Raw genomic sequence first — 24150 nt, forward strand, 5'->3', positions numbered from 1 at the left:
ACATTACTTTCTTAAGTTGGAATTGTTTTATGCCATAATATAAGAGCACTTAGGGTGGGGGTAAATTATATAAAGCAAAATTCATGAGTAGCTTCTTCTTTCAAATGTCAGGCCCAAAACTACATTCTTCTTAAAAATACCAAACCTTTTGTAGTATGTTCTTGGCAACACCTGCCTGTCAAACCTGCTGGGCAAAATATTTAGTTGCTACGGGAGTGTTATGCAGCTTCCAGCTTCCGCAATTAATTCAGCATCTTCAAAGCTGTGGACTTCCTATATTCTTGAAGATGGTGGATTAGCTATGTATTTGCCTGCTTGGAAAATAAAAAAAAAAAAAGTATTGTGGTCATTTCTTATTTGATGATTTCAACTAATATTGCACGAAGACGATGAGACAATTCATCCTTGTCGTGGAGTTTGGTGAGTTCTCAATACAATGAATATTTAATTTCTAGAGGAAGAAAGATTATTGCCAATTTCAGTCATAATTTTTTATCTATTTTTTGCCTAGCCGAGAACTTAGGGACTAGGTCATCTTCAGGGCTTATGCTAGTTGAATATACGAACAATACTTTTTACATTTTTAACTTCAAAGGTTGGTGTGTGTTCTGCCCGTTTCTGTTTATGAAAGCTCGGCAAAAATAAAAAAAGTAATGACTGAAATTGGCATTATTCTATCTTCCTTCTGGATTGGATAAATCACCCACTAAAAACAATGGAAATACTTTAATTTCTATGTTTTTTTCTACAATATTAAAGTGCTGTTTTGATATTTAGAAAGAGGGAGTCCCATTCCAGGGCATATCTCAGGACCCTGGTTTGATTCTGAGACTACCCCTATTGATCTCTGTTTGTTTAGGATGTGACAGGTTCCAGGATCCTGGTCAGATAGCTGAGATAGGATTCAGGATGTTTCCCTACAAGTTTGCCATCCGGATAATTCATGATTGCTCGAATTGGATATTTTCCAGCACTCAACTACTAATTTTCTTTTTTCAAACATCTGTTTATTCAACAATATTTGGAAAAACAGTTTTCTTTAAAGTACAGTCAGCCATTTTAATATAACACACATAGTGGATTCACTTTTCCTGCAACCCATGTCTAAGCAAGTTGGGATTTTTCATTTTTTTTCCTTGAAATCACACAAATCTACCTAATTTTCTTTTTCTCTTCAACATAAGTAAGAAAAGCTATAAATATGATCTCAGATGAACAGATATTTTCATACAGAATTTTTATTGCATAATCTGATAATTTATCAAATACCTACTGAGAAGGGGGGAAATTAGTAAAAAAAAATCTAAACTATATATTTCAATGAAATAATTACAGTTAAATAATTAACCAATCAGAATGCAGAATAAAGGTGTGAAGTGTGGGAGGTTGTAGGGGGCCAATCAAAAAGTTGGAACATTCATGGAGACCACGCCCACTGCCTCACCTACCGGATCGCAATGGCTGCTACTATAGTTCGTAAATAGGTTTTAACTAAAAACATTTGTTCAAGTGATACCTAAAACTTTTTAGTTTTCAGAAAATTCATAAATTAGAATTACTGAAAGAATTGAAGTAAGTGAATCTGGTGCAGAAAACTGAAAATTGAGTGCGAGTTTCTCACCAGAACTTGAGGTTTTTTATATCGTCGTTTCTATTTAATTTAAAAAGTATTTTAAAAATTATTTTTCATAAATACTTCTACTATAGCAAAAAATAATCTTAAGGGAAAAACGTAATATACTCGTAGAACGAATCTTCATCAATGCTTATACTAAAACCCTTATACAACTGTCCTAACGGACAGTTTTAATATGGTCCTCAGACTTTTACAGGACACCCCAGTTCCAGCTAATATTCTATCTCGAGAGTAATGATGATTACAACGCATTACAAAAAGTCTAAACTCAAAAAACCGAATCATGACTATTCATCAATAAGAAAAGGTTTCACATAAGATTTCTGTATGAACAAAAGTAGATAAACTAAGAATAACAAAACTACAAGTAAAAAAATCTGGAGATTAAGGCAAGATAACAATTAAACATCTTATTTAGATGATTTGTTTACAACCTCTTACACAGTGTTCCCTAATTTCATATGCAAATGGTTTACGGATCGCTGCACCGTTCTACTTCTCTCTTCTCACAGTTCGGTCAAGAAGATAAAGAAAATATAAGAATGAAAAATAAAACAAACAAAATCTAATTACATCATAAGTTTCTTTTTTCTTATTAATGGCTTATAAGTCTTGGTAAAAATGAGCCAGAGTTCCCGTAGAAGTAGATTTCTATTTAAAGGCCTCGAAAAGTGGAAACAGCAAGTGCCCGGTTTGCTTGGGATTAACCGTAGGTTATAAAAACTGATTTAAATTGTGGAAATTGTTTTTCAAGAATGGTATAACTTGTTACGGAGAATTACGTCATTTCCTAACGTCGTTAGATACTTGCAAATTAGCAGAAGAAGAACACAGCGTTTTGCTGTGTGGTGTCCTATCCAGAATTAAGACCCGTCCTCTGGCTTCCAAACTAAATTTGGAACTGATTTAGGCTTCCTTAGGCTTTCAGTAAACAGGAAGGGATGTTGTATGCCTAAGGGGTGCCAGAGAAATCCATAATTGAAGGTCAGATAATCCTGATTACCTAATACTACCAGTAAGAGCTGTATTGCAATCGTATCAAAGGCTCAAAATTGAGTTTTAATCTTAAAAATATCCATTTTGACGCCTTCTGTGTCCAGAAAAGTGTTTTTGGAAGAAGAAGAAGAGGAAGAAGAAAAACAGTTTGATTTCTTTTCCGGCATTTTGTTCCTGCCATAGAGAATTAAGTAAATAATGTAACAAATTGAACAATTATTAATTAAAACTAACTTATTGTTTCGTTTTGTAGCACTTATACTAGCAGTTTGAGTTTTAATCGCGGTCGGCCTGTTTTCTGTCTGAGTCGTTGGTGTCCAGATGATGTCCATTTTTCATAAAAAGTAGATTTGGGCACTTCAGATTGCCCTTTCTTTAAAGTGCCACAAGTGAGACCAGAAGTGCCTAGTTCCTAATTCCCCGCCTTCAGTTTTCAGCATTTCTCTCAAACTTAATTGAACTGAACTCTTTATTCTAAGTACACTAAATACTTTGATAAGGATATTTGATTTACTTAAAACGTCTTTCGTTTGATTTTTACATGGTTTTCCCAGAGGGTGATTAGTTGGTCTCCATCTCAAACAAATTTTACATATTTTCCACACATATGTTCACTATGAATTAAATAATTTTCCTAATATTGAAACTATTAGAATTAGAGTAACATAGTTTTTCATTTAACTACATTAATGTAATAAAGAACTAATCATTTATCTATCACAAATTCCATTTCAGTGCACTTGTGCAAAATTATTATTTAACCGCATCTCCTTCTAAATCATAAACATAAAAAAAAAGAGTTACATAAACCATGAAAATTAGATTTATACAAATTAAAACTCATTTTTATAGTGTCTTCTACAATATCATACAACATTAAAACTAGTGAATTTCATAAATCAAAACAATTAGATTTTCATAGTTTCACTGCAATCTACATAATTATAAAATTATACGATAGTTATTAGATTAATTAGATAAAATTAAAAGATTCTTATTTAAAGTAATCAGAAAGTGTTTCTACTTTTTTAAACAGTTAAAAAATATGAAGAACGCCTCTTTTTTAAATTATTTTATTGAAATATCAACATATTTAATAGAATGACAATCATTTCTATAACAAATAAGTGATGTTACTGACTTTTCTTGACGTGATTAGACTAAGAATCCGCTCATTGCTAACCATCTATCCAATCCGAAGCTGGAAAATCAACCTAATACCATATAATGCATGTCAGCTTTAACCTCACCTTAAACCTTGGCTAACAGTTCGTACAGGAGAACCTAACACGGACAAATTGAAGATGGCATTAAGTGCAAAAGAAGCGGGAACGATGAAGAGATGAATTTTATTGCATTAAAAATCCAATTAGCTGCACAAATCATTACTTCTGAAGACTCTTCAATTATCATTACGCTTACAAGCTAAGTACCAGCCGCTTCGGCCAATATTTACAGTAAAACAGTTGCTATTTTGATTACTGTTTTTGGTCTAGAACTTTATATAAATGTTGATGTGATTAATTACTTATAAGAATTGATTTCTTATTTTGTATTTATGCTTCTGCCGAAGAGGGCTACTTCTGATGGTAGAATAATGATGGACCTCCTCTAAATACCAAAATGAATAGAAAAAAAATACCGTTAGTTTCATTTCCCAACGCATTTCTTCCTAGACACTATTTATTAAATTACCGGCCAAACAAAAAGAAAAAGTTTACCAATTACTTGGCGAAGAATTGAAGCATGATGCTGGTTTTCCTTTAGTTCCGCCTATTTACAAAGTTCCTTTTTTTTGTCCTTGTTTATTATTACTTAGTTTACGCCTTCTCTCTAAACACACAACGTTTGTGCTTCAATTACTAAGCATATTGTCGACGCACGTTAGTTTGAAAGGGAATGCAGTCCTATTAAGTTCCATTTATAAGCCAAGAAGCTGTCGACCACGTTTAGAAAAGTCAAATTAAGACAATTAGATGATTATTTTAGCAAATTTGTCTTTTAATTACTATTTTAAAGCGTCAACATCTTTAGATATTAGCCGGCACTGTCAAATACACGTTGTTAATGAATCTAGGACACCATTAAGCCTTAATTACTGGATTTTAAAGGAAGTGTGTGGACAACGTGGCCGACATTCGAACCCTAAGCTCCAAATTGCGCTACAAATTAAACCTGTAATTTTAAACGAAATTATTTGTTTTATTTCTATTATTTGCACAAAGAACCTCTTTAAGCAACAATGCTTATAGTTTTACCCGAACATCAGCGCTCAATGTTTCAATCTCGTTAACTTCAATTGATTAATTAACCACTAATAAGTCTAATATTTAAATAGCATTTAAATTGATAGCTTCATTATCTAATTGATGTCATACTAAAGAATAGTGGCGAAAAGAGAGCAACTTAACTTAAATGGTGCCCTAGTAAAATATTTCAAAGAGAACAAGTGCATAGTGTGCTTAAACAGTTTAATGCAAAATCCTTGTGCAACCAGTTCAGAAAAAAATTGCCAAAACTTAAAAAAAAAATGCATTCGTCACAGTGACCTTTCCGATCAATGGATTTGCTTTAAATTCGAACTTTACTCACACATTTTAGACCCAATAATGAATTTATACAGGTGATGAGGCTGCACAATACAATGAAATGATCTTTGAAAGAAATACCAACATCGGCGATTCCCCCATATTTCCCATAATTCAATTTTGCTGGGAAAATATTGTAAGTATCAGTTCTATATTTAAGAATTCTGCGTAACAATTTTAGAAGTAATCTTTGTAGCAGTTTTTTGTTTGTTTTCCTCACGTGTTTTTCCGATGAAAATTCAAAATGTTTGCACGATCGCAATACTTACCGTGTAATGAGGGGTAAGAGAAACTAACTAATAATCAACAAAGGCAATAAACCACTGGAGGAGAAATCATAAGTTTTTAAGTTAAAATTCTAAAATGTGGCCCGAATCATCACCCTAGATTGAAGAGATGCTGTGAACCAAATATTACATTAACATCTTTATTATCTGTAAATTTGTATTATTATATAATAAAAAATAATAATAATAATAACAGAGAGCAGGAAAGTAGGAGATCTTCCTATTTAGACACAGAAATATAGAATATTATATAATTTAAATTTTTCAACAGTTAAGAGTGAAATCGGACGCCAGGAAGTATCCTAGTTCCGGATAATTTCTCTAATAATAAAGGATTGTTAGAAACATTATTTTTAATAAAAAGGTTAGCAAATTTATCATACAAAAAGAAAATTGATGAAACCAAACAAAATACTGTGATTTAAATATAGTCAAATCATGGTCAAAAAAATGGAGTTCATAAGAATAAAACCTGTTGTTATATCGCAGTCATCATGCACAAATCAATATTGCACAGATTGTGCTATTTATTACTTTCACAAGTTAAAATTTAAATCACACATAGATAAATCATGATGATGTGAACAGTGCTGGGGGGATGTCAGTTATTGTGCAATCTAATGTAAATTAACTTTAGTCACATTATGCAAATCAGTGAAGTTTGACCTTTAAATAGCGTTTTGTTTTCTATTGACAGCACTGATGTCTTCTTGCTTGGTTGACAAACAGTCTTTTGGTTCCCACTTTCTTGGCGACATTGTCTCGCCTAGCTGTGGGCCAGTCGTTATTTATTTGAATAAAATAGAATCTTTATATCTTGGAAAGTACAAAGTCTGTTTGTAACGGTTTCCTTTGAAAATTCAATGACATGTACATCGCCGTTGCAATTACTTGTTGAATATCTTACAAATGTCGTTGGGGAAAGAATACTATCTCTGATTTACCGTTTCTCCGCGCTTCCAGGGACGTTCTTGATGGATCTGAGTAGTTACCAAGTGTTGGAAGGGTAATCCTGGCATCCTTATCTGTCCTTTTAATTGCTTTTAATTTGGGGGAATTTTGACCAATAGAGAAGATTTTAATGGAGAGCATTTAGTTGGTTAGGAAGGGTTTGTAGGCCCAGCTAGCGGCTCACATTACTCTTCTTAGGACTACGCTTAGAGTACCTGAATGAGTGGCCATATTTGTGAAGAACTCAAAAGAACGTAGTACTGTTAAACCTCGTTAACAAAACTCAGAACAAAAAACCGTTGATGAAGAAAGTTTGGTCGCGAATTCCAAGGCGTTACACCACCTCTGCTTAAGCAAAATAGATAAAATTCCACGATTACAGAAGGGCCAAAGCCCATTAAAAAGCTATTTTTAGACGGCTATATTAGACGGGTCTCTTTGCAATTTAGTTTAGACTTAAGTCTCTTGTTGGAACTCCCCCAAACTTTATTACTTGGCCCTTAGAGTCCCCTCGGGTATTGAAAACCAAGCTCTATTGACGCTTAAGGAGCATTGTCATTTAGCTTGTTGTCTCGGAAATAACAGTGTTAAGTTCAGTCGGTCTTCTTTCAGAGAACTCTTACACAAGAATTAAAAAAGAATGCAGACATTTTTTATTGGCTGTTAAAGATACGCAAGGACCTAAATGCCCCTCGCCAGAACATACAAATTTCATCTTCACAATACCAAAACTTCACTACTTCGTCCACGTTTACTTATGGAGCAGAACAATATGGCCTAAAGTTTCAAAATCTATCCAATCCAAACTGTTTCATCTACCTGAAGTCGCTCCTTATTGTGTCTCCAAGTGCACCCTGACTTGAAGCCAATGAACTAATCCACTTCTAAGTCCATTTCTAGAAAATTACTCGAATCTCCCGGCCCAAATTTTGATCCATTCCTTCCCAACCTACTACGCATCAGTTTAAACAACGTTGGCCCCACTAACTCATCACTTTCTAACTTCTTCCTGAAAACTAAAGAGCGCTGGCTGGTGTATTTCATTTTATTTAACCTGAATGCGCCGCTGAAAGTGCTACGCGAGAATGTTAAAGATCTTTCAAAAGGCCTTCAATTATTGTCACAAAAAAAGATGGACAAAATATAGTTCGGACTAGGAGTGAAAATTAGAGATAAAATGTCTATAAGACTTGAACACTAAGAATGTTAATAAAGGTTTATTAGACACACAAATATTTACTAACATGAACTTCAAACTTCAAACAGAACAAATATCTAAATTATTCACGTAATTAACTACGGTGGAGAATTATGCATGTTACAGTTAAACTAAGAATAAATTAAAACGAACAATTACTTAAACATTAAATAAAGAATTATGTACTAAATTAGAATATTAAAAATCTGCATGAATAAGATATGCATCGCAAGAAAGTAGGATTACTTCTTCCTTTTAAATGGTCTTTTTCCCAACTTCCCTTTAAATAGATGACATTTGTCTTGACCTGGCGATCCCTTAACACTCAGCACATTTAAAGTATAACCAATAGTTTTACCACTGTAGAATAATTCGAAAATACACATTTCCTCGCCTCTCTAAATCTCATATTCCAAATTGTTTTTGGACTGTGACACGATTCGTGGATGTATAAGTATCCCGTATACTGTTGCCGATATTAGGCAGTGCTGTGGCAAATACATGAAATTAGGAAACTAAGAAAAAACAATAGAAATGTTGAAGCGAGAAAAGACCAATTTTGTTACCTTGAAGATTAAATAGAAAAGGTAAGAATTCAAGAAGTTGGTAGTCTAAGAACGGGAGGAAATCCGAAGAGTTAAGTGTCTAATAGTTGCGTATTAAGTTGTGCAACAGTGGCTGCCTTCTGTCAAGATATGATCGATCCAAAAACTACTATTAGAGTGGCAGCAGTGGGCGAAGTAGTTGTAGTTAGTGGAGCTTCACCAGCTTCATGGCTCCATTGTCTAGTCAACCAACACGCACTCAGGTCTCGGCTCGCAATCATGATATTGCCAACCATTGTATTGGGTGCACGTGCTCAGGATATCAGGTAGTTTAAACTTAGATAACTCTACAATATCACATCACTTCTCTCAATCTAAAATCCGCTCCATTATTTCTAATGTTTAGTTAGTAATCTAATCGGCCACTTCACTTTCCCAAATGGAACTATACTAGAAGTTAGTTTCCTCTAATTGTAAACTTTGATCTCTATTGAGTTGTTGGTTGCACACAATATAATTTGATGTTTCAGTAAAGTTTAATTCTAATCGATATATTGTTCTACCTACCCCATTATCTCACTTATTTCCGCTTCGTGAAATAATTCTAATTTAAATATCCGGTAGCAACAAAGAACATCTAATTTCACCTATTACACCAATCTCAAAACATAAGTCACATGTGAAGATTTAAACAAAAAAGTGTTAACGAGATACCACCACAGCTCAGTTTCGGAATCATTACTCGAAATGATGCCAGGAATAAGAAAAGGTTCCATATTAGGAGATTAATGATGTACTTATCTAAAGCAAGTGAGTTACAGAGATCAAAATTCAAATTTAGTTCGGTTAAAGGAAGCATCAGTTTACAATATGGAGATTTAGGAGCCAGCATGTTCTGAGTTTACACTAATAGTCTGTGAGTTAATAAGGCATAACTGCATTTTGGTCTCAAGTTTATTTTCAAAACTTGCAACCACAAGAATATAGATACACTTCGGACGTAGAAATACATCTGTTTAAAAGAATTAACAATTTCTTGAGCAGAGCTGGACCAAATCATTCTCGGAGTTGTGTATTATGGTTGACTGATTGTAGCAGTGTAAACGAAGAATAGAATTCTGTCACCAAAAAACAATTTTATTTTTCTGTCAGGTTATGAAGACATTTCGGATCTTCTAGATTGCATCCTCACCTCTACAGTTCTGAGAGTAATTACAGATGTTAAATAATTTGAACAACAACAAAAAAATGTGCAATCCTAAAACTACATTTTACCACAGTCAGGCGAAAAGTGCTTCCTCCAGTAGCTAAAGCAGTTCAGTCTCTTCACTAACTTTTTATTGAATTGTCTGAACCATATATTCCAAGATAAATCATCATTAATAAGGTGCATTACATATACTATATTTGGCGTGGGACGAAATTAACCTAACTTAGTCAAATTGTGTCTACAGAAATGATTCATAGGTATTTTCTGCTTACAAATGTCTGTGAAACAGAGATTCTGAGCAATAAAAAATCTATTGAATGCTTGCTTACTTGACAATCCCCTAAATTAACGTTTTGGTGTTTTTTATAACTTCTAATCAAAAATAAAATTACTTTGAAAAATGATGTAAAAAGGATCAACACTTTCTTTTTGTTTTAAACTTGAAAAATATAAATAAAGTAATGAATTTATAAATCAATTGGGTCAAGGCTGATGGTGATGATGATGAAGCAATTACACAGCTGTTAATTATTATATTAAATGCTATTAAACATAAATTCTCCTAATAACCCTCATCAATATTATATTATCTCTCATTTAGGATAAACTAGGTTACTTTTTGTTCCCGAAGATTGGCCCATATAGAAAAATAATGTTCTTTAAATAATTTTCTTGTAGCAGAAGTTTTGTAATTGGCAAAGAGAATGATTCACGCAATATATAGATGCTGGAAAACGCACTAACTTCCACTTGTAGTTGATGATGGTGATGATGATGGTGTTGATTCAAATTAGAAAAGAATTTCGTGAATTCTATTTATGGTAATAAAATCATTCTAAAAGCTGATCATAAAGCGTCGATCTAAAGGCAAAACTTCCCCAAAAATAAAAAGAAAAATTTAACCATATTGAATATAAAACAGCTGTATGCAGAATCCTTCCAAGGTAGAATCCTTATACTTGAGCAATTACTAGAAAAATTAATGGCCAGAAAAGCAAAAAAAAAAAAATGTGGCCTCTATTACCCATTTACGAAAGACGAGGTTTCCATTACAAGGTAAATAGTTTTCTTGAAGATAGATTTCATGAAATCTTGAAGAAATACCTTCAAGATAGACATCCGGGCTTTAGCTTCATGCTTTCCTCGCTAGATTTCATATTTAGTAGCTCAAAATCCAGGAAGATCGCTTGGTTTGTCAAGTCTTGCTTTCTTATTAGATGAGACTAAACAAGCTGGAACTGGTAAAGCGATTATTTAGAATATATGGTTTTTCTTAGCGACCACATAAGTAGTCTTAAGTAAACTACTTTGATTTTGCCTTCTCAGGAGCTTTGCCTTTACTGTAAGATGAACAGAACGTTTGTTACAAGAGAACTCTCCCTTCACCTGAAGAACTTAGAGATTAATTGCAAACTATTAAGTGAAAACGATTACAATAGCACATCCAGATCCCATAATCAGATAAGTCTGCGCTAACTATAGCATCACAATTTAAAATTTACAGCGGTAACAAGCTTAGTTATCAGGTTTCAAGCAATAACGAATGTACACAGAATTAGCGTAACTCGTCTTAAAATTAGAATAACTTGGAAGATGTTGAAGGCAGATCAGAAGGTGAATACATAATTATATAATGTAATACAGGTTAGCCAAACTAGCTAGAAAGTCTTGAAGATGAGTTAGGTAAGTTGTATTGTAATTAGATATTGTACAAAAAATGTATAAACTATGCTACCCTACAAAAAAAAGTCTATTATTTGGAATGGTAACGTGTATATTGTTGATACAAGTAGGGCAAAAAATTGATTTTCTTATTTTTTACACTAATTTTGATTACTTTGAGGATCCATTATGGATCAAGCTAGACAATTAAAATACAAAAATAATGTACACCACTAACACAGTGTATGCTACAGCAATATAACATAATAACTGCCGTGCAATACCTTTCCATTTTGAGAGGTCAAGATCTACATGATTAATCAATTTATTCAAAATTTATGGTGTATTGGTGTCGGTTCTGGACACTACGTGTGATCTTTAATAAACATAATTCCATGGAAAACCAATGAAGGCTACTCTTCTGCTTAACAAATTATGTATTTACATGGTGTTTTATAAATAATTTCAAGGAGTTCATGTAAATGCCAGTTACTATGTACTTTTAAATTTATTTTTACAGTTTTGTATTAAATTTTCATACTTTATAGGAAAAATAAATAAATTTAGTGGCAAGAGAAAATAATTACCTACTTCAGACATATTATTTCTCCCAGGTTTTTATCAGAATATTCTTATTTTATTGTATTGCTTCCTCATCCTTATCATGTCCGACTACTACCGAAAATCAGGAACAGGGTACAGAACCCATGAGCTGATGATGACGATTGTTTGGCTTTCCATGCTATTTTAGTAACTATTCAAAAGTGTTCTGAACCTTAAATAATAAAAAAACAAATAAATAGTGATTGTTTTTTAAAGCTTGAGGTGGCATTCAAGGGTCACAATCACATCAAAACTGCTTCGCAAACTATTATAAAGTGGCTACAACAATCCTAAGTGCACAATACAAATACGGAGAATACAAAAAAGGACAACTTTTCCCTGGTTGATAATCGTATTAAAAACCTTTCAAGTATATCAACATAAATCTCTTGAACATAACTCTCAGCTGGCAAATAATTTTAAACCAATTCCTGAGGAACTCTTGGTTGCAAATAGTGTTGTTCTTCCTAGACCTAGCGTGCTGATATTGCGCAAATAAAAAAAAAATGTTTGAAGCTTGATAAAGTCACTTACACTTCATCTTAAGTTTCAAATAATTTGAAAAAGTATTCTGAGAAGCCCAAATATCTGGAACATCTAAGAAATGCAACACATCTTAGGTGACTGATCCAATTAAAACAAAATCGTACTAATAGGATGAAAAAATAATTGCCATTTCAGTCGTGATACATTTATTCTGCCGAGCTTTCGACCTAGGGACTAGATCATCTTCAGGGCTGTGAAAGGCAGGATATGGAATTAATAAAATATGACAGTGGAGGAGAGCATCAATTTGAACTTTTAGTTGAGAAAATAAAACAGTCATTTAAAAGAAATTTGATGGCTAAAGCTGCGGATTCAACTTTTCATTGTTTGTATAAGGAGTTAATTATAGATTTGGGTGAAAATCATTACATTAAAGATACTAACAAGTTACACTTTATGCAAACTATGATGAGGTTGAGAGGGCAGCTAATAAATTTAAACTACAGAGTGGGTCGTACAAGCGAGAGTCACCTCTGTTCAATGTGTAATCTTAATGTAGTTGAGGATTTATTGCATTATGTAGCTGAATGTCCAGTTCTTAAAGAATTTAGAATCCGGTGGTTCAATAAGAAAACGCTGAAAAAAACTGAAATAATTAGTTACCTGAACGGGCAGAATAATAGTTTTAAGCGTCTTTATTGGTACCACTTGGAGGCGGCTAATTGCAGACTGTTTTTTATTTCTAATTATAATTTTTAAATTTACTTTTTTTATGGGAAGGTTTTTAATAGAATTTTGTGGATTTCATTAATCAATTTAAATTTGTTTATATTATTTTAATTTTCTGTTACAAAGAATCTTTTTTGTTTATGTAGTAGTTTATGAAAAATATCTATATTAATGTATAATTTTTGTAAGTGAGGTCAACCTCTGCAGACGGACATAATGTCCATGCATTGTGTGGTTTTCTTAGTTTTCTGTTCTTTATTATTTTGTATCGTTATTTAATATTAAATAAACACACATTATTATTATTAAGTAATATTTTTACATTACAGGGTTGGTGTGTCTTCTGTCTTGTCTGTTCATGGACTGAGTGTGATCGGTCTGTGTGTGATATGTGTTATTAGGTTGTGTGGAAGTCCGTGTTGCCAATTGTCAAGTATTTTGTAGTAAGTGATGAACAGCTTTTACAAGACAAAAGCCAATCGAACCAACAAGAATTATTGTTAAAACACTGTAAATATGTTCCACAGCCCTGAAGATGACCTAGTCCCCTAGGTCGAAAGCTCGGCAGAATAAATGTATCACGACTGAAAACTGACATTTATTTTTTTCACCCTATTGAAACTATGAATAAGTCATCAAAAAATATGAACAGCTAAAATCGTACTATTTAACTTGCTAAAAACACATCTCATTAATTACTGATTAATTATAATTGTTAATTTTTTTATGCATTGGTATTAACAAAAATTTGCGTTAATTTCAAAGTAATGTTTTCCAATTTTAACCTACAGGTTACTAACAATTTATTAATAACTTAATAACGTATAAATTTCCAAGTTTAATTCTGTTCATTGAAATAGAATAAATAATCAGTTACTCAATTAGGATTTCAACTAGAAATTACTGAAGCACAAAGAAGGAGACAGAAACAGAGATAAAAACAGATTTAGTGGCAATTAGATTCATTAAGATAAAAGACTAAAACAGAATTCAAGAGGAAGTAAGTTTGGGTTACAAAAGTTGTACACAGCAAGACGGAAGATGAGGAAATGAGAAATGAATGTAAAAGCGGATGTTAATTGAAAAAAATAAGAAGAAATAAAGACTTACCAAGATAGTAGAAAACAGAAGAAATAAACTTAATAAGGATGGAACTAAGGACATGTAACTTTAAATCTTACATCCTGTCTTAAATGGCAACCTCATCTATCTACTGTTAATTCAATTACATTTTAGGCAAATGCTAAAACGTTTTAGTAAATTTCCTAGCAAATTATTAACCATATGCTAAACAGCATGCGTGGAAAACAATTTTGATTCAGATGGTTCACTTCCTTTTTATAAAATTTAATTATAATGTAGAGCTTGAGGGTTACTGTGAACGAAACATCTGGCATGTCCACTCACATGAATTGCTCTCACTTCTATGTTATTTTCAAGGTTCTAACTAACAAATTTTCTTGGGACTATCAACATTTGAGACATATCTAACTTTTGCCAACACCATAAAAATAGTTAGAATTGTAAGAAAGTAAAGTTACAAGAAAAGATTGAACAAAGAATAAACTAACAATATTTACACTATTGTCGATGTACCGAAAAAAAAATAAAAATAGAAATATTTACATATCTCAGCGTTTTTCTGCTAACTTAGTACCACTCCTCAATAACTTCTCTGTTTTCTTACTCAGCTTCTTCATTTCATATTCTAACCGGTTCCGTGCTTATGTCCACCATAAGAGGTAGATTAATCAAGTTGGTGTAGAGATTTCGACTTCACCTATATTTCCGTCTCGTTATTAGATTCATTAAGATAAAAGACTAAAACAGAATTCAAGAGGAACTACACTTGTTAGTCTCAATGTGTTCTACTTTGATGTTATCAAAAAATAGATTGACGATAAATAATAAAAATTTGCAACGATCCAATCTGATCGCCAGACAAGAATTGTAAAAATATACTCTTAGAATGTCACTAAAGAATCTGCCAGCAATCATATTCTGTGCAAACAAGTTCTAACTGGCATCAAAACTTTGAAAAGAAAATGGCCAGGTCATTGAGTTAATGATCCTACACTTTCACGATGAATTACTCTCATTCTAATTTTCAAATTTCAATTGATATATTTTCTAATATCTTAGATAAAATTTTCTAAATGATGTTTTGATGGACAATGTTTAGAAAAATGGCAGATCAAAGATTAGGTAGGTTACTAAGCAGAGTAGAAAGCGATCCTCTTCTAAAATGATGGAAAAGAGGCACAAAACATCAGCCCATTGGCTGCCTAAGTAAATCTTCCGCCCAGCAAGTTTTACTTTATTTTGGAGAGAAATTAATTCTTACCATTGGACAGATTTCGAAGTTAGCGCGGCTTTCCGCTCAGACATATATCTCATCAATTTATCACAGCCAATCTCTTCAAGAAAAATATTTTAAAAAATATGTAGCAGAGCTAGGAAAGAAATATGAATGTATTTAAAAGTTATAGCCGATTAGAATGAATGGAGGAAAATGATTAGAGAAGGATTGCGTGATTTTAATTTAGGTTAAGCTATAAGGATAGCAGGAATATAGAGTACTGATCCATCCATTAGTTGTAAGGTTTATGTAAATAGATGTATATAGTAGAGGGATGAATGTGTGAAGCGAATGTATTTATAAGTAAGAATGGAGAATGAGTGATATTCTAGTGATAAGCACCTAGACGATGCTGGCTGTATGGCGAAAGCCAATGCCAAAAAAAAAAGCAAAAAAAATAAGGCGTTGCAACAGCTGAGATTATCAATGCAATTTTTACTCATTAAGGACAACATTGTCTATTACCAGAAATGGGAACTTTAATGGCTCCCAGAAAGACCAAATCCAAGGCACCTCAACGCAAACCACGTCCCTCCAGCTTTCAAAACCAAACGTGGAACCACTAAGATAATTTCTTCCCTTCAAAAGCAGGAAAAAACAAAACCGTAATTTTCCAAAAGTCCGTAACGAACATCTTTCCATTTTCAGCACTAAAACACAATCTAGGTAGGTGTAGATATTGCCGAAGAAAATGAAATACAAACAGTTTTTAGAAAACTCTCTCAATGGAAGGATTTAGGCGCTCCCGTAAGGCTGGAATATTTAGCGATACGTTACAAATTATCGTAAAAATATAATTTTATTGTTTATAAATATAAAAATACATTACACGTAAAAGTATTAAAATGACGGCTGTCTACTTAAACTTATTTCAAATTGTTTAATGCATATTCAAAATTCACACACAAAACAAATGAAATATGTGACAAAGTTATCAAAAAAAAAAATAAAAATTGAAGAGACGCACGTTTCTCACATTGTATTATACAATATATACTCGTATAAAACCATAAATAATTACAATCAGCACTTCGTGGGAGGGTTAAGTAATCAAATTATTATTAGTTGAATAAGTTTTAATAAGAGAATTATTAATTACTGGCAAGATGAATGTTTTATCAACTGAGTATTATGCTTTTGGCTGCACAAGAAGTCAATTGTTCATCGTGTTATTTTCTTGCTACTTTTCTTTTATATCATTGTCATTATTATTTATATATTTATCTTTTATTATTATTCCTTTATAATTATCTATTACCACCTGCTTTGTAAAAGTTATGACAAAGCATTAATAAGAAATGTTTTTTTTCTTCACGGAAAGTAATTAGTTGCATTAATTATTAACATATTGCAAGTAAATTGTTCGCAGTTTAATTTGTATGATTCGATTTACAAACTTGTTATGTCAGTAACAAAATTGAATTTATGCATGTTTCAGGTAATTACTATTTTGTTTTATTACTTGACAAAGAATGTGTATTTTTAATAAGTTAATGAAACCAAACATATTTTTATAGGAATAGGCAAGTCCCCAGATAGGTATCAGATGTAATGTTAAAATTTAGTGCTTTCACCGTTGCTTGACCATCCTTGTAAATACAAGTCCTTTAAAAGGTGAATCCAGTACTCGCTCTTCAAAAAGATGAACTATAGGAGTTGCTACAACACCAATGCTTTGTTGAGCTCTTTAAAAACAGTTTAGACTTCGTTGAAAGTTATATTGTAGAACTTGCAGTTATTGCAGAACAAGATATAAGCCGACAGTAAGCTGATTATCACTCTCAAACAAACCACCTACATTTAAGTCTGTGAGATATTACACTAGTTATCCTTTTTTTTTTTTGTGCGTTCGATTATTAATCCAAATAGTTGCACGAACTATTTTGACAGGCAGCATTGTGCAGTTGTGTGACATTTATATAAGGCCAAGTCGGTAATCTGGGAAACCTTAACAGTTATACCAATATCTCTTTAATACAGCGCGTAACAGTGTGTTCGTAATTGGTGTACATATCCTCCTCTTTAGTACGTGATATGTGTCCAACAGTCTGAACATAATTTACTTTTTTGAAATCAATAAGTAAAATTTTTCGAAAACAGTAAGAACAGAGAACTATCTGTTTTTGAGTTATTGGATTCACAATGCTGGATAATACTACCTTTTTAGTTTCTTCGGTAAATGGTAATAAAAGAACCTCTTCGATAACATTAGATGTATGTCTTTTACGAGGGTCGTTTGAAAAGTCCGTGCAAAAATAAAAACTACTTAATTTTTTGGGGTAAACCTTTTTTATTTTTCAACATAGTCTCCTTTTAGGCTTATACACTTCGTCCAACACTGCTCTAGTTTGTTGATCCCTTCCGAATAATAGGATTTGTCCAAGTCTGAAAAATAGCCATTCGTTTCTGCAATCACCTCCTCGTTTGAATAAAATCTTTTTCCCGCCAGCCATTTCTTCATATTGGGGAACAAATAGTAGTCCGAGGGAGCCAAGCCTGGAGAATAGGGGGGATATGAAACGAGTTGGAACCCTATTTCCATTAATTTTGCGACCACAACTGCTGAGGTGTGAGCTGGTGCGTTGCCGTGATGGAAAAGGACTTTTTTGTGGGCCAATCGTGGGCGTTTTTCTTGCAGCTCGGTTTTCAAACGGTCCAATAACGATGAATAATATGCACCTGTAATAGTTTTACCCTTTTCCAGATAGTCGATGAGGATTATTCCTTGCGAATCCCAAAAGACAGTCGCCATAATCTTTCCGGCCGAAGGAACGGTCTTCGCCTTTTTTGGCGCAGATTCCCCCTTGGTAACCCATGGTTTAGATTGTTCTTTGGTCTCAGGAGTGTAGTGATGTATCCATGTTTCATCCACAGTGACGAAACGACGCTTAAAGTCCTGCGGATTCTTCTGGAACAGCTGCAAACCGTCCTTGCAACACTTCACACGATTTCGTTTTTGGTCAAGCGTGAGCAATCGCGGCACCCATCTTGCGGATAACTTTGTCATGTCCAAATGTTGATGCAAAATATTATGTACCCGTTCATTCGAGATGCCCACAGCACTAGCAATCTCACGCACCTTCACTCTTCTGTCATCCATCACCATATCATGGATTTTATCAATGATTTCTGGAGTAGTAACCTCAACAGGGCGTCCAGAACGTTCAGCGTCACTTGTGCCCATATGGCCACTCCGAAAATTTTGAAACCACTTATAAACTGTTCTAATCGAAGGTGCAGAGTCACCATAATATTTATCGAGCTTCTCTTTAGTCTCCTGAGCGCCAGTGGTGCTATCTCTCTGACTTTGCACGGACTTTTCAAACGACCCTCGTAAACCACAAATAATAAAATATAAAAACTATCAATCTTATTTGAAATGTTCGTCAATCCGTTTGGCGTTTCTTTATTTCATAAAAACTGCTTCTTATTAAAATGTTTTCGTTAATATGAACTGTTTCCCGTTTGGTAAATTTGAACTAAATCTGAATGATTCTTTTCAAATAAAATCATGTTTAGTAAAGTTTAATAATAGTAATTTTTTTAGCGTGCTACACCTGTGTATTTATGGCAGTTATAAAAAGATAGAGAAAACTAAAAATGATGCAACTTCAAGGTATATAACAGTTTAAATAGTTAACATCATTCCGTTAGGAATAGTGTTAATACATCCGAATTAAAAAGAATTAAAAATAATTGCGTGTAAAGACCAATTACAGGATTATTTACTTTTACTGTTAGAATAAAAAACAAAAAGTTCATACAGGATTCTAAAACGACCTTGGTCTTCAATTGGAAAGGATAAAGATGGTAAAAGGATATGTGGCTGAATTAAATACCGAAGGACATAAAAGTTGAGCCAGCTAACATGATTCTAGTCGTGGACATCCTCAACAGTTGCAAACAGTTTTATATGCAGAGATAAATAAAATATTTTGCAATCTGTGTACTTGACATTATAGTACTTTAAGAAAAAAATACATTCCTGTATAACATTTCATTATTACGGCATTATCTATCGTGAATAATATTTTCTTTAAATTTGTAAAGTTTTTCATTTTAAAATATGTACACGTTCAAATTGATTTGAGAAATGTCAAAGTTCCTTGGGTAAGAGTGAATTATTATTCTAAGCATTCACTTCTTGAAGCCATCACTGTGTCACTTGAAACACAGTGTTTAGCTGTGTTAGGCGCCAAAACTTGAGTCTACCTTCAATGTTATTCCCCCATTAAAAAAAAAAACATACTTTTTGAGCTACGGTTTTGAAAGATACTTCTCTTTGGGTTGCTCTTTCTACAAATAAAGACTGTGTAAGTTGAACAAATTGCAGCAAACGCTAGCCTTCGGCAACCATTGGTAAGGCAAGTCACTCGAGTACTTCACGAGACAATTGGTATTGAAACCTTTCTTTCTACGCAGTTATCAGTTCAGCCTGAACAATGTCCTCTATCATTTCTGTAAAATTCAAAACTGAAACAGATATTTTAAATACCGGATATTTCTTTTTTCTTTAATCAAATTGCAGAGTGAAAAATTAAAATTAAAGTTTTATTTAACCCACTCAAAATTATAAGTTGTCCCTAATAATATTTTTTGTTTTTGTTTTATAATTAAAAATAATAAGTTCAGCTATTAAAAATAATAATAAGTACAGCTATTAAGAATAATAATAAGTACAGCTATTTTTAAAAAAAAAAAAATTATAATGGGTTTCACAGGAGTATATTTTACAGTTTAAAGATATAAAAATTATAAAAGGAAAATATATTGTTAGGACCCATATTAAATTAGCGATTCAAATGAATTAAATAGTAAGAAAATTAGTAGGATGAATAATTGTGGGAAATATTAATTTATAAAAACAGAAAAAGGCCCTTTCAGATGAAATGGAAGTAAAAAAGGCAAGAAATGACGTCCAAAAAAGGGTTTGTTTTACAACCACAGCTGCTAACAAACTACCGATTATCAAAACGTCACAAAAAGAAAAGAGAAGATTTTAAAGTAAGGATGTACCCAACAAACAAGGGTTAGAAATTCATCGCCATGGTGAGTTTTCCGTCGTTCGTCACGCAATCAACTTCCGGTATTTCGTAAGTAAAACTCTTACCAAATCACCTCTGAACTTTTTCTGATATTTTTATTGCGTGAACTTTAGTTTATCATCACCATTGTGTGTGAAGAATTCCAAAAAACTTTACAGCTTTTTTGTGAAATACGTCACCAAAAAAAAAAGTGGACTCAAGAAACCTTAAACCACATCCATAACATCAATGGGTTCATGCGCCAGTTTTAACCAGTTTATGGCAAAAGATTGAAAGAAGCCTTCAATAGGCATTAAGGTTCTGGCGAAGGAATGCTCCAAAACATTAAAGAATTTCGTGTTCAATCGAGCAAAAACAAAACCTTAGCAAAGTTTAAACGTTAAATTACTTTCTAAATTGCAAATAAATTACATTATGCCCTAAATTTCTGCAGTTCAACCATCCCTGATATCTACTGACCATGCATAGAACGTTCGCCACCATTCTTCAGATTTTCTTTCTTTCATATTTTCTCCCGAATATTGCGAAAAAGAACTGGTCGTAAAGAGCAAATCCGCTCTATATTTTTCATTAAAACGCGCGATTGAGTGAGTGAAGTATTTGGAATGTCGGACTTTTACTTTTCTTTTCTGTTACAATTTTGCGCAATTTTAAAAGAATTCTTTTGGTCACAATTTGAAAGAACAGTGCTAGTAAAGTTATCACCCCAACAGTCAGCTTACTTCCACTCCACGATGACCTTCTTTTCTTTTTAAAATATTAAATGATTTTTATATTTAGCAAAGCATTGCAAGTGTTCTAGTTACACTTAAAGTTCAGTTTCTACAACACTCTTTTGACACAATCACTCTGATAAAGAGAATAAAATGGTCAAACTATAAATTCATTCCGGTTATATATGTCTATTTCATCGTAGTGCAAAAGTGGAAGAAGATACACAAGTCACTTCCAAAAAATGTTTTTATCGTAATTTCTGCTAGAAACATGTTATTCAGAAACGTAATCATGAGGTGGCTACAATAACCTAAATCTTGCTTTCAAACGAAGAGATTTATAAAGGATGTAATCATTAAATGGAGCAGCAAAGATTCAAGAAGCATGGTAGAGCTAATTTATCAATCCAAAACGGATTAGAAATAGTAAAAACTTACATGTTAGGACAGATAAAATATCAGCGAAAGCTACACCACAGCGAGATCAGCTGGCTTTCTACGATATTCCAATTTTAAATTATGGTTGAAAAAAAAAATTGTGTAATAACCAATTCATTCATTCTCAGGGGACATCAAAATTTGTAACTTCTTTTAAAACTCACAATCACAAATAGTGCTTTCTCTTAAAAAGCTTTAACAAAAAAAAATTGAAATTCACCTACTAAGTTTACATTGTTTTTCTTAAAAGAAGCTACATTCCACTTTAAACTCTATCCCTCTTTTTTTGCTTTTTATTTCCTATTACGGAGTTTGAAAGTATGTCAGGCTTGTTCCGAGGTAATGAAGTTTAATGTAACATACTGACTCCTACAATAATGTAAAGTTCATGTACAATACATGTTCTGCAACTTGGAATAGCTCTAAACGTCTGTAAAACTGATCTTCATGTAAAATATCCAAATTTTAGCTGCACTCTGACTGATCTAGCAATTTTACACAATCCCTTTAGTAGTACTAATAACATTCGTAATTATTTTTTGTAGCAGGAAAGATTTATTCATCAAGTTTTATTTTAAGCTCCAAATTTTAGGAATTTAACCCAATTTCTGATGCAAAAAAGACACTACTTTATATAAAGAACAGCGTACCAGATATTTCTAATGAAGAATAATTGCCATTTAAAGTGTTGAATTAACGCTCGTAATAAACAATCACAGAAAAAAAACCTGGGTACTCCTACGCCTAAGAGCACCTTTCTCGAATGAAAAGATTCTGAGCAAATTTATCACCATCAACGGGATTGGTTTAAGACGATAAACTAAATAATGAAAGTGATCTCCCAAAAGCTTTGAATTTCTTACGATGGAGCAATAATACATTAAAAGAAACAAAAAAAAGGTTACATAAAGTACCTACCCATCTTACAGGTTATAAAGTATGGCCTCTTTGCTTGCAAGAAAGAATAGGTTAATGTCCACCGCAATGGATTTCTGGCCTCAGTCTAAAATGGAGAGAATCCAGAATAAAGTTATTCGGGAAATAATGAACACCAAGAACATTGGATTGGAATGCACTGCTGAAAAAAAAACTTCAATTGTAAAGAAATATATTCTTATTGCCTATAAGAATCTTAAGAGTGGGATGCAGATGGAAAAAGGAGAGAAGTTGACTAAGACTTTCGAGGAGAAAGTCGACGAGGAAGAGATAGCAGGATATGACGGGCGGAGAAGGATGTTCAGGACAAAGAAAACAGGAGAAATGTATAATTTTTTATTTTTAATTTTGTAATATCAACTTTTTATTTATTTTTTAATTTAATACGTAATTTTTGTAACTATTAACTGTATTTATTTTTTTTCAATCTTGTATATCCACATTGTTTTTAATTTTTTACTTCCTCCCGCTTTTACTATCTATCGTGAAAAGTAAAAATACTCCACTTAATTACCGAATTAAGATTAAGACAATCTTGTGAAAAATTTGGACTAATATAAACAGATGAGATGATGAAGTGGCAATAGTTGTAGACGCGGAGTTAAGTTAGAGGGGATTTGCTGTGTAATCTTACAAACTTTAGATTATAAATAATATTGTTCTTTGCTCATAAAACACCTGAAACCAGTAAAATAACTACCCAAAAGGGCCAGGAGTAAAGCTAAAAAATGCACGCTATTTCTATAACCAAGAATAAAATTATATTGGCTGCCTAATAATTTGTTTCTTCTTCGATTAAACTTTATATTTATGATTGTTTTTGTTTATGGTATTCAATTTCACTTCAATGATGAGTTTATCCATCAAATGTTCATCTTTATATAACACTAACGGAAGTATTTTCGGAACAAGCCACACACATAGTAATATAAGATGTTTACAATGATTTTTCTGTATTATTTTTAAGATTTCCTGATTCTTCCTAAGCACTTGAAATTCACTATATGATATTAACTAATCACTTAATTATAACATCTTGACATTTCAGAAGTTATATAAACATCGGTGACAATTTACATTCTATTACACATGATTTGCCTTACAATTAAGATTCTTAACTAAGTAGATATTTTGGAAAGTAGATTTAGAAGTTACAAAGCTTAATTTTGATCAATTAGATATTTCCAATTGAAATATCAGTGAAAAAGGGTAGCCGAAATATTGAGTTCATTGGTAAAGAATATTCTTCGAATTTTAAGTAAACCTGAGGATAATGAAAGTTCCTTTTCCGGAGATGTGGAAAAAACTACATTTATCTGCATTGAACAGTATTTTGCTGCCTAAGAACTATTTGACCATTCTAGATATATTCTATCTTCCTTCTCCTTTCTAAATAAACCTTTCTATAATGCCGTCAGAAGATCGTCAGCTCATTGTAATACCAATGTGTTTTCCTGATAAGAAAACGAAAGAATAGGGTCACATATGATGATTTAGATTACTTTTCATAAGTTCCTTCTCCGACAAAAACTTCTTCTTCAAGAGAATAGTTAGTCTTTCTGTGTCTTCAGATCAACAATCCGCCAAAAAAATACCTAGACAAAATTACTGCTTCAGCAATCTCTTCATATCAGCTTCTGAATAAAGCAAAATGTTTATTTATCTTCGTCTCTCATTTTATACTTTCCTTTTACTCTTAGCTTGCTTTGCTGAATGCTTCTTTGCCACACCTTTAATTCCTTTATTGAGCTTAAACACTAAACCAAGA

At 32.6% G+C, this 24150-nt stretch overlaps 1 protein-coding gene and 1 long non-coding RNA gene across 4 annotated transcripts in view; both read right to left on the reverse strand.

Moving 5' to 3' along the window:
* LOC141452471 (uncharacterized) overlaps positions 1 to 24150 on the reverse strand; it is a 121465-nt gene that overhangs the window by 60975 nt on the left and 36340 nt on the right. The gene's annotated exons all lie outside the window — the stretch shown is intronic.
* LOC141453222 (uncharacterized) lies at positions 3689 to 14166 on the reverse strand. Of its 3 annotated transcripts, XR_012457852.1 has the most exons (4): positions 14002 to 14166; positions 11661 to 11848; positions 10516 to 10649; positions 3689 to 3916 (listed from the first exon to the last, which is right to left on the reverse strand). It is a non-coding gene; the product is annotated as an uncharacterized lncRNA (long non-coding RNA). The 3 variants fall into 3 exon arrangements; XR_012457851.1 differs by lacking the exon at positions 10516 to 10649 and having other exon boundaries at positions 11665 to 11848; XR_012457853.1 differs by lacking the exon at positions 10516 to 10649.

This window comes from Rhodnius prolixus, unplaced genomic scaffold (genome assembly GCF_049639745.1).
Source record: "Rhodnius prolixus isolate KJV_2025 unplaced genomic scaffold, Rpr scaffold_3, whole genome shotgun sequence".
NCBI lineage: Eukaryota > Metazoa > Arthropoda > Insecta > Hemiptera > Reduviidae > Rhodnius > Rhodnius prolixus.